General features: G+C 36.2%; 1 long non-coding RNA gene across 2 annotated transcripts in view; it reads right to left on the minus strand.

Moving 5' to 3' along the window:
- Positions 1-3,990: 3,990 nt before the first annotated feature.
- LOC102014561 overlaps positions 3,991-11,954 on the minus strand; it is a 45,231-nt gene continuing 37,267 nt past the window's right edge. For both annotated transcript variants that reach the window (XR_001233341.1, XR_260435.2), the window contains exons 3-4: positions 7,749-7,813; positions 3,991-4,158 (exon numbers count right to left, since the gene is read on the minus strand). This is a non-coding gene — a long non-coding RNA (uncharacterized LOC102014561). The remainder of the gene's footprint in view (positions 4,159-7,748; positions 7,814-11,954) is intronic.

Raw genomic sequence — 11,954 nt, forward strand, 5'->3', positions numbered from 1 at the left:
TTTAACATTTGTATCTTTGATCCATTTCCATTTTAGTTTAGTATAGGGTGAAAGATATGGGTCTAGTTTTAATCTTCAGCATGTGGAAAGCCAGTTTTCCCAGCACCATTTACTAAAAAGGCTATTTTTATTCCAGAGAAGGCCTTTGGCCCCTTTCTGGAAGATAAGGTGGCTGAGTGTGTTTGGGGTTATTTTTGCATCTTCTAACCTGTTCCACTGATCCTTGGGTCTGGGTTTTTTTTTGCTAGTACCATGCTATATTTATCACAGAAACTTTTTCAGGGTTATGATGCCCCCTGCTTTGTCTTTGTTGCCCAGAATTGCTTTTGCTATTCTAGGTCTCTTCTGTTTCCAAATAGATTTTAGGTTTGTTTTCTCTGCTTCTGTGAAATATGCTATTAGTATTTTGATTGGGGTTCCATGAAATCTGTATAGCAATTTTAAGAGTATGGCCATTTTCACTGTTTCTTCTGGCCCAAGATCAAGATACATTGCAAAGAATCAACAAATGGGATCTCATCTCACTAAAAAAGGTTTTGAATAGCAAAGGAAACCACCAACAGAGTGAAGAGATAACCCACAGAGTGTGAAAAAAATTTTCCAGCTGTTACTCACACAAAGGACTAATATCTAGAATATACAAAAAAAAATAGAAAGAACTCAAAAAAATCGGACCTCCCAAAATTTAAAGACCCAATTAAAAAATGGGCATCTGAGATGAATAGACACTTCCCAGATGAAGAAGCACAAATAGCAAAAAAATACATGAAAAAATGTTCAACATCACTGATTATTCAAGAGATGCAAATTACAACAACATTGACATTGTATCTCATGCCAGAAAGAATGGCTATTATCAAGAAATCAACCAATAATTAATCTTGGCAGGGCTGTAGGGGAAAAGGAACCCTTCTCCACTGTTTGTGGGAGTGTAGACTGGTGAAACCACTGTGGAAACTAGTGTGGAGATCCCTCAAAAAACTAAAACTACAGGTTCTATTAGACCCAGGTATTCCCCTTCTTGGTATCTTCCCAAAGGAACTGAAACATCAGACTACAGCAATATATGCTCATCCATGTTTGTAGTGGAACAGTTTGTAATAGCTAAATCTTTGAAACAGCCCAATGTTCATCAACTGAATGGATAAAGATGTGGGGTTTTTACACAATGGAGTACTACTCAGCCATAAAGAGGATAAATCTGAGACATTTCTAGGTAAATGGATGCACTCTGAGACCATACTCTAAAGTGAAATAAATCAGACACACATGTGTAAATATCACGTTGTTTTTCTGGTGTGAGAAAATGAAAGTATAGATGAGGATTGTTATGGTTTGTGTCTGGATATCCCCCTCAAATCCTCATGAGGTCATGGGGGGGTGAGCTTTTCTGAGGCTGCTGAACCTAGAGTGTGTGATTGATTCTTAGTGCAATGCTGGGATTAAAGGTGCCAGGATTAAGGGTGGGTGATGGTTGGATCAAACTGGCACCAACCTAATCCAAGTAGACTAGATAAAATAAAAGGGACAGAAAGACGCTGGTTTTCTCCCTTTACTCCTGTTGCTTTTGCTGTCTTCCACTGCCATGAACTGTTGCCCTCTGCCATGTGCCACTACGCCTTGGAGCCAGCCAATGATGATTGAAACCTCTACAAACTGTAAACCAAATAAACCTTTCTCTTAAGTTTGAGCATCAGGTATCTTGTCTCAGCAACAAAAAGGGTAACTAAGGCAAGGACCAAAATGTGTAATACATACTGTGAACTAGGAAGAAAATGTTCAAATGGGAAAGGGAAGTAGTGAAATGGCAGGGCGGAAGGAAGGAAGGGACAAGAAAAAATGAGAAAAGCAGGAAAAATGGAAACCAAGCTTTTTTAAATAAGGAGGAGAAGAGGGGTTGAAGGGAGGAGAGGGAAATGGAAAAAAAAGAATTAAGATATATCATGTATAGGTACAAATTCCCTATGATGAATATGATCATGTATCTCTAAAATGTACCAATAAACTTAGTTAATTTTTTTAAAAAGGCAAAGTTTTCAAGGTATCAATTGAGAACAAGGACTCCAGTGACAGCTGTACTCAAGACCATGTATGTTATGGTCTGGCAGAAAAGTTGTATACATTTTTCCCATGTCCTGAAACTTTATGGGAGACTGAGATTAAAGGTGATGGACTAACTAATTTCAAGGCACCCCGAAATTCAGGTTGTGGCATGAGTATTGTTGGGGACCTTTAGCCAGCACTACAATGAGAATCAAGAGCAACTGGCACTGCTGAGTTATTTTAAATGTTTTGAGTTTCATCAGAAAGGAAAGGTCTGTAAAATTGAGGCCTATAAAGATTTTACCAAGAGAGCATCATTGCTGAAAAGATTAGTAATAAAAGAAGCCAAGAACTTTACATCAGGACAGCAGAAAAGATGTCTTGAGGGAATCTGAGGAATTAGCAAGACCCCACCCTTCTCAGGCTAAGAAGCACAAAAGTGAAAGATTTTGTTTGAAGAAGAGATTCCCAGAGTCCTCTGCTCCAGAGAGGCTGCTTAGGGATTGGTTCTTCAGAATTCCCTTCATAGTGCTCAGCCATCTAGGAACTTGGAGGCCTCTAAAGCAATGAGATAAGGGGGCCTAGCTATTGCTTAACCTGGCAGCAGACTTTGGCATCATCCATATAGTACTGGTTTTACGGGCATGCTGAATGTAAGAGCTGTGGAGTCAGGGAGTATTTCATAAAGATTTCAGATGAAAGCCTAGGAAGGCAGTATGGGAAGTTATGAGATTGAAGTTGAAAGTGCAGTGGAGACCCAAGGAAGTTGGGAACATGGAAAATACGAGGAAAATTGCAGGCAGTGATCAGAGTCAACCCCAGCCAGAAGACACGAGGGCTGCACCAGGCAATGCCATGGAGGCAGGACCACCCAAATCATTTAGAGCGCACATCTCACTACTACTTGCCCCATGTGCTGGACATGGTGCTACAGGATTTAATGTTTGCACTGCAGAGTTTTGGTCCTGCTTTGGCCCAATTTCATTATACACCCATCTCTCCAATTTCTCCCTTATAGAATGAAAATGTTTACCCCATACCATTGTATGTCAGCAGTGTTTAACTTTCTTTTTGATGTTTATAGGGTCTCACAGCTAAGAGTCTGCCTTGAGTCTCAGAGATTTTGGACTTGAACTTTTCAGCAATGATGGAATTGTTACTGTTAAGACTTTGTCAACTTTTAGAGATGGAAAAAATGCATTTTGCATAAAGATAAGCACATGTGTCTTTTGGGGGCCTGGGGCAGAATATTATGGTTTAGATTGAGAATGGCTCCTAAAACTCTCACATGCTCAGAGGTAAGGTTTTCAAAAGGTGACTGCATCTTGGCGGGTACTACAACTAAAAGTGCTGTTAGGAAGTGGGCCTCTTTATAGGTGTGTCACTGGGGGTGTGACCTGGAAGGATAGTTCTCCCTTCCTAGCCCCCCCCTTTTCTCTCTGCTTCCAGACTACCATGATGTGAACAGTTTTTCTCTGTTATGTCCCTCTTCCATGCTGGTTCTCCTTTGGAGACAACCAACCATTGACTGAAATCTAAAAACCATGAGCTCAAATAAACGTCTCCTCTTTTAAATTGTGGGTGTTGGGTATTTTGTTCTGGCAATGAGGACAGTTACTATCACAATGAACATAATAAAAGAGCATCAAAATAACTGAGGCAAAAGCTAACAGAACTGCAGTTAGAAATAGAACAATTCATTATTATAATTGGCTACATCAACACCTTTGTCTTAGTAATTGACAAATCTGGCAGGGAGAAAATCTACAAAGATGTAGTTGAACTGAACATCATTAATCAACTGGATGTAATAGACATTAATACATTTGTTTTTACAAGAGCAGAATAAACATTCACAGAATTTTTTGCCAAGGTAGAACACATTCTCAACTATAAAACAAAACTTAACAAATTCAAAAGAATATAAAGTACACTATATAAATTAGCTCAGGCTGCCATAACAGGATGTTTTATTCTGAATGGTTTAAATGACAGAAATTTACTTTCTTACAGGTCTATAAATTGGGGTGTTGAAGTTCAAGGTCCCAGATGATTCTGTTCCTTGTGGGTGTTCTTTTCTCAGTTTATAGTTGGCTGCTTTGTCATTGTATCCTCCTGTGGTAAAGAGGGAGTGAGTCTTCTTCTTAGGACAGGATTACTTAATCAGGGAAATATGACCTCTTTTAAATGTAATTATCTCCAGAAAGGCCTTATCTCTAAAAATAGTCATTCAGATTTGAACCTTCAACATATAAATAACCATTCACTCTATATCATTTGCTCTCAACCTACAATAAAAATAAACTATAAAACAATAAGAAAAAAATATCTGGAAATTCCAAAGTATTTGGAGATTAAACAACAGGCTTCTTCTAAATAACACATAGGGCAAAGAAGAAATCTCAAGAGAAATTTTAAAATATCTTGAAATAAATAAAAATTAAAATACAACTAATAAGTATTTGTGGGATATAACAAAATAGTGTTTATTTATAGCATTGAATGTATATATTAGAAAAAAGAAAGATAAAAAACCATAGGAGACTAAAAAAAAAAAAAAACCAAATTCTAGTGTAACAAATGTATGAAATTGAACCCAGTAATTTAATAGAATATCAATAAAACCCAAATGTGCTTCTTGAGAAATGTCAATAAAATTGACATAAATCTCTAGTTAGGCTAAAAAATGAGATGGGGTGGACATATTAAAATCAGAAGTGAACCAGTGACCATCACTACTGATTTCATAGACATTAAAAGATAATGAAGGAATACGTCACCAGTTTTATAACTGTTAGTCAGCTTTTCATCACTGTGACAAAATACCTAGGAAAATCAACTTAGAGGTGGAAAGGTTTACTTTGGCTTCTGGTTTCAGGGTTTTCAGGCCATGGCTGGCTGACTTCATTGCTTTTTAGGTCTGTGGTGAGGCAGAAATACCACAGTAGAAGAGTGTGGCTGATGAAAGCTGCTCTTCTCATAGCATCCAGGAAGCAGAGAGAGGGAAAATATAGAAAGGAAGGATTGGGACAAAAATCCATCCTTCAAAGCCATGCCCCTCATGACCTGCTTCGTCCACTTAGGCCTCACCTCCTAAAATCCCATTCAGTTGTGAATGCATCAATGGATTAGTATGAAGTTAGTGCCCCATGACCCAGTCACCTCTGTAGGGGCCACCTCTGAACCCTGTTGCCTTGGGCACCAACCCTTCAACACCACAGGTTCTTGGGGGAACAGCTTTTATTTAAACCACAACAATAATTTAGGTGTAATGGACCTATCCCTTAAGAGATACAATCGCCAAAATTTACATAAGAGAAAAGAGATTATCTGAATAGGATTATATCTATTAAAATACTGAGTCAACAATTAATAGCCTTCAGAGAATATCAGCAAAATACAAGAATAAGAGGTTCCCAGCTCTAATCCCTCACAAAGAAACAACTTAGCAAATGCTTACATACAGGAATGCATGTGTGAGAATCTTAGAGCTTGGGAGTGAGGCTCTGGCATTGAGGTGGAACTAAAGGTCACAAAAAACTACAGCAAGAAGGATAAGAGGAATGGTTTCACTTTGTATGCATTGCTGCACCCCAAGCCAGCACAGTGTCACTCTGACAAGGACCTTCTTGGCCTATAATTTTTCCAGCAGGAGAAAGAAATCTGAAGATAAATACTCAACTTCTCCAGCTTTTCAGAGCACCCAATCAGAAAGCCCATCCAGTGACTCTGGCCAGCCACAGAGCCCAGCCAGTGACCCAGCCCAACCTCAAGACACTGGTAACGGGTCCTGGTGACATCCAGAGACCATTAGCTGCCTCCCCGCAAACCCCTGGTTATGCTGAGTAGTGAAATCTTGCCCTGCCAAATCCAACCTGTAAATTCCTGCAAATACGTAAAATGTGTACACAACAACTCCATGATACAAAAAATCATGGAAACATCACTCCACCACAGGGGAGCTAATGTAGCCCTAGAGAAATGGAGATCTGTGAACAGCCTGACAAATAATTTAAAACAACCATCTGAAAGAAGCTCAGTGAGGTAGAAGAGGGTACAGAAAGACAAATAAATCAGGGGAAATATATGAACGTGGTGAGAAGTTCAAGAGGAAAACCTGAGTTTAAAATCTACACATGTATTTTTTTAAAAGCACGGAAATCCTAGAGCTAAAGGTATAAAATTCAAGAGACAGCTTCAACAGGAAACTCCATCAAGCAGAGCAAAGAAGTAGCAAAGTGAAAGCCAAGTCGTTTGAAATGACCTAGTCAAAAGTGCTAAAAGAAAAAAAATGAAGATGGCTGAGTCACACCAAAGGGACTTAGGGGACACTCTCAGACCAGATGATATATTTGTGAGGGAAATTTTTTAAAGAGACAAAAATAGTGCAGAAAGTCCATTTAAAGAAAGAATGGCTGAAAACTGCCCAAACTTGGCAAGGGAAACGAGTGACAAGATTCATGAAACTTACTAATGCCAAATAACAAGAACTGAAAGAGGTCTATACTGAGACATATTATAATCAAACTGTCAGAAATCAGGCAAAAGGAATTTTAACAGCAGCAAGAGAAAAGTGACTTGTTAAAAAAAAATAACTTACATAAAACCATCACCACATTTCTTAGTTAAAATCTCGCAGGTTGAGAGGGGAGGATAGTATGCTCAGAGTACTAAAGCGGGGAAAAAAACCTGCTAACCAAAAATACTACGCCAAATAAAACCGTTCTTCAAAAATGGAGAGATATGGCTGGGTATTTAACTTAGTGGTGCAGCGCCTGCTTAGCAAGCATGAGATCCTGAGTTTGATTCCCAGTACCAAAAATAAAAATAAAATAAAATTTAAAAATTAAAAATTAAAATTTTTTAAAATGGAGAGATACAGACTTTCCAAGATAAAGAAAAGCTGAGAGAGTTTGTCAGTAGTAAATCTGCCTTCCAAGAAGTACTAAATTCTTTAGACTGAAATAAATAAATACTCAATAACAATAAATAGTATATAAAAGTCCAAATCTTACTGGGAAAGATAAATATATAGACAAACAGGATACGATGACACAAGAATAATGACACAAGAGTATCCTACTAAAAGAAAATCCTACTATAAAAGTTAAAAGATAAAAGTATGAAGAATAACTATAACCACAAAAATGTGTGGAAATATCTCACATCAATTAAAAAATAAAGTCTAAATGGATTAAAAACCTAGATATAGGGGTAGGATGTACCTCAGTGGTAGAGTGCTTGCCTAGCATGCATGAGGCTCTCAATTAAATCCGCAAAACACACACACACGCACACATACACACACACACACGCATCTAAACATAATAACATAATACCTACAACTGTAAAACTATTACAAGGAAACAGACAAAAAGATTTTTGACATTAGCTAGGGCAGTAATTTTTTGGACACAATACCAAAGATACAGAGAACAAAAACAAATTATAGTCATTTGATTGGATTAAGCGAAAAAGCTTCTTCACAGTAAAGGAAACAATAAATAGAGTGAAAAGATAACCTACAGAAGGGGAGGTATTTCCAAAACTATGTTTGACAGGAGATTAATTTCCGAAATATAAAATGAACTCCCAAAACTCAACAGCTAATAATAATAATAATAATAATGATTAATAATCCAATTGAAAAACATGCAAAGGAATACAGTAGATACTTCTCCAAAGAATACACACAAATGACTAACCTGTAAATGAAGATACTCAGCCCCATAATTATCACAGAAGACCACAATGCGATATCACCTCACACCTGTTAGTAGGAAAGTAAAGTATTGATAAGGTTGTGCAGAAATTTGATCCTTATACAGTACACTGTTGGTAACAATGTAAATTGATACAGCTGAAATGCAATGAAATGGAATACAGATTCTTACAAAACTTAGAATTGTCATATACAGGAATTCCATTTTTGGATATTTGCTCCAAAGAATGGAAATTGGTATCTCAAAGAGATATCTGCACTCCTGTATTCATAGGAGCATTATTCACAATAGTCAAGATACAGAAACAACTCAGATGTCCCCAGACACATTAATGGCTAAATAAAATGTATGTAAACAATCAAATAGTTAATATTCAGCCCTTAAAAAAAAGGAAATTCTGTCATTTGTGACCCCAGGGGTGAATCTGGAAGACACCATGTTAAGTGAAATAAACTGGGCACAGAATGACAAAGAATGTATAATTCCTCTAATATGAAGCATGTAGAACAGTTAAAAGTATTGAACTTAACAATAAAATGATGGTGGCTGGGGATATAGCTCAGCAGCACAGCACCTGCCTTGCAAGTGCACGGTCTTGAGTTTGATTCCCAGTATCAAAGAAAAACCCAATAAAATGATGGTTACCAGAGGATGGTATAAGGGTGAGAGTGTAGCTGTTGTTCAGCATGTATAAGTCACAATTATACAAGAGGAGTAAATTCCAGACATTGCTACATAACATAGTGTCTGTAGTTAGCAATAAAATTTTGTGCACTAAATAATTTGTTAAGAAGGTGGATTTTATATTAAGTCTTCCTATCACAAAAAAGGGGATGGTACAAGGAAACTTTTGGAGATAATGGTGTATTTAGTGCCTGAACTGTGGTGATAATAACATGAATGCAGAGATACATCCAAACTCACCGATTATATACATTATAAATTTATGCAGTTTCTTTGGGTATTATAGTTTAAAAACATTGGGGAAGAAATTTTTTAAAGCAAAAAACAAACTCTAAAATATAAAACATCAGACTCGGATTCAATGATGAGTCCTACCAAACATTTAAGAAAGAAATGATGCCAGTTCTTTAGGCTCTCTTTTATATCTTAGAAGCAAAGTAAACACTTCCTAAATCATTCAGTGAAACCAGAATAATCATCGTATCAAAGCCAAAGACATTATAGGAAATGAAAATTACAAACCAATATTTCTCATAATGATAGTGCAAAAGTTCTCAACAAAATGTTAGTAAAACCAACCTAAATTATACTCTGCAATCAAGTAGAATATATTAGAAGTATATAAGGTTTATTTGGCATTCAAATATCAATGAATAAAAGAAAAACATACAATCATGTAAATGAATGCACAAAATTCATTTGACAAAATCCAATCTCCATGCGTGCTAAAAACCAAAATATTTCTAGCAAATTAGGAATAGACAGGAACTTCTTTCACTTGAGAAATGGTACCTATGAATAACCTACAAGTAACAGTGTATTTAGTAGTGATGCTTTCTCCAAAGAATGAGAATAAACAAGAAAGCCCCTCTCATCACTTATATTCATCATTGTACCAGAAATTCTAACCAATGCAACAAGACAAAGAAAGGAAATAAAAGGCATAAATATTGGAAAGGAAGACATGATTGTCTATGTGGCAATCCACAGAATTGTCCCAAAAACCATCCTAAAAGTAGTAAGTTATAGCAAGGTCACATTTTACAATGTACAAAAGTCAACTTTTTTCTCATACACCAGCAATAGACAAATGAAATTGGAAATTAGAAACCCAATACTATTTGTTTTTATACCACCAAAAATAAAATAATTACCTATAAATCTAACAAAATGTGTATAAAAATCTATATGGAAAAACTTCAAAATATAGACCCCCCAAAAAAAGAATTAAATAAATGGAAAGATATTCCATGTTCATGGATAGGAAGACTCAATATTGTTAAATGTCAGTTCCTCCAAACTTGATGTGTACACTTGATGCAATTCCAGCATGTTATTTGGGGGTTATCAGGTGAGTCAGACTTTACATAGAGAGCTGCAAGATCAAGAAAACCAATGTGATATTGAAGGAGAACAAAATTGGAGGATTGACACTACTCCACTGTAAGACTCACTGTAATGTTACAATAATCAAGACAATAGTATTGGTGGAAAAACAAAGCAATAGAACAGTCCAGAGAGCCTATAATTAGAACCATGTAAATACTGTCAACCAATATTTGTCAAAGGAACAAAGGCAGCACAATGGAGAAGAGATACTATTTTCAATGAATGAAGCTGAAACTGTATAGAAACATGCTAGAATGAATCTAGACACAGACTTTAAACCTTTCACATAAATTAACTCAAAATGAATCAAAGGCCTTACTACAAAGTAAAAATTATATAACTCCTGGAAGGTAACATTGGAGAAAACCTAGGTGACCTTTGGTGGGGTCATGACAAAAAAGACCCCACACCAAAGACATGACACATGAAAGAAAGAAATGATAAGCTTGGCTTCATTAAAATTTGAAATTTCTGCTCTTCAAAGACAGTCAAGAGAATGAGCATCAAGCCGCAGACTAGGAGAAAGTATTTGCAAAAGGCTTATCTGATAAATGACTATTATCCAAAATACATAAAGAACTCTTAAAACTCAATACTAAGAAAATTAATGGACCAACTATTTAAAACAGGCAAAGGGTCTTAACAGATATCTCATGAAATAAGATACATAGATAGCAAATAAATATATGAAAAGATGCTCAACATGATATACCATTAAGGAATTATAAATTTTAAAAAAATAGGAGATCCTGTCATCTATTAGAATTGCCCCAGACCAAAGCAACTAACAGCAAATTACAGTAAACAATAGTAACCTTCATTGTAACATTTATAATACTGTAACTATACAATAATTAGATTTACTGCCACTATAATATATTGTTCATGGAAATACAAATGACACAGTAGTTTTTTGGTAGTTTGGTAGTTTCTCAAAACTAAACAAAGTCTACCGTGCAGCAATCACACTCCTTTGTTTTTACCCAAGTGAACTGAAAATGCAAGCCTACACAAAAACCTACACGTAAATATTTATAGCAACTTTATTCATAATTACCAAAACTTGGAAGCAAACAAGACATCCTTCAATTGGTGAACAGATAAACAGAATGTGGTACAGCTATGCTACAGAATGTTATTTAGTGAGAAAGAAAAGTACATAGAGGAATTCCAAATGAACATGGCTAAGCAGAAAAAAGCAGTCTAAAAACACAAGACAATATATTTTTAGTTCCAACTGTATAATATTCTGTAAAAGGGAAAGCCATAAAGACAGTAGAACAGGTTAGGTCTCCAGGTCCTCAGGGAGTGGATGGAGGGAGAATGAAGAGGTGAACTGCAGAGTTTTGGAAGGACAGGATGGAACTGTTTTGTATGACATGGTAACGACAGAAAGAGGAAACTATATATACACACAAGACAGCTAAGATAACTGTACTACTAATTTCTATTAGTTCAGTAAAAGGAACAGTTAGTGCTTATATTGTTTGATCACTTTTGCATGCCTATATCTGGTAATCTGAGCAACTACCTTGAAGATAACAATATGCAATATAATAGCCGTTGTTAATTTCCTATCATCTTGTTTTGAAATTCTGTATCATTTTTATTGTTTTTTCTCTTTAAAATAAAAAAGATAAAACTATGCCAGGCACAGCTATAAACCCATAATACTGTACAACAGAATGAGTAATTTCCTAATATAAACTATGCACCTAAAATTTAGAAGAAAATTAAAAGGCCTCCTTGCATTTAACTGGTTTTTCATCTTATGGTTTACTTTGTCTGGTATTACTACAGCCACTCCAGGTCTTACAAACTTATTATTTGCATGATAACTCTATACTATCCTCTTCCAACCTTTTTGAATCTAAAATGTCTTTTGCACAGAGCACATACTTGGTTCTTATCTTTTAAATCCAATCTAAAAATCTCTGCCTTCTGACTGGAATGTCTAACCTATTCACATTTAACATTATTACTAGCCAGGCATGGTGGTGCACGCCTATAATCCCAGCACTTGGGAGGCTGAGGTAGGAGGATCACTGTGAGTTCGAGGCCAGCCTGGGCCACATAAGTGAGTTCAAGGCCAGTCTGAACTGCATAGTGAGACCC

This window comes from Chinchilla lanigera, unplaced genomic scaffold (genome assembly GCF_000276665.1).
Source record: "Chinchilla lanigera isolate Chin_1 unplaced genomic scaffold, ChiLan1.0 scaffold00015, whole genome shotgun sequence".
In the NCBI taxonomy this organism is placed as follows: Eukaryota; Metazoa; Chordata; class Mammalia; order Rodentia; family Chinchillidae; genus Chinchilla; species Chinchilla lanigera.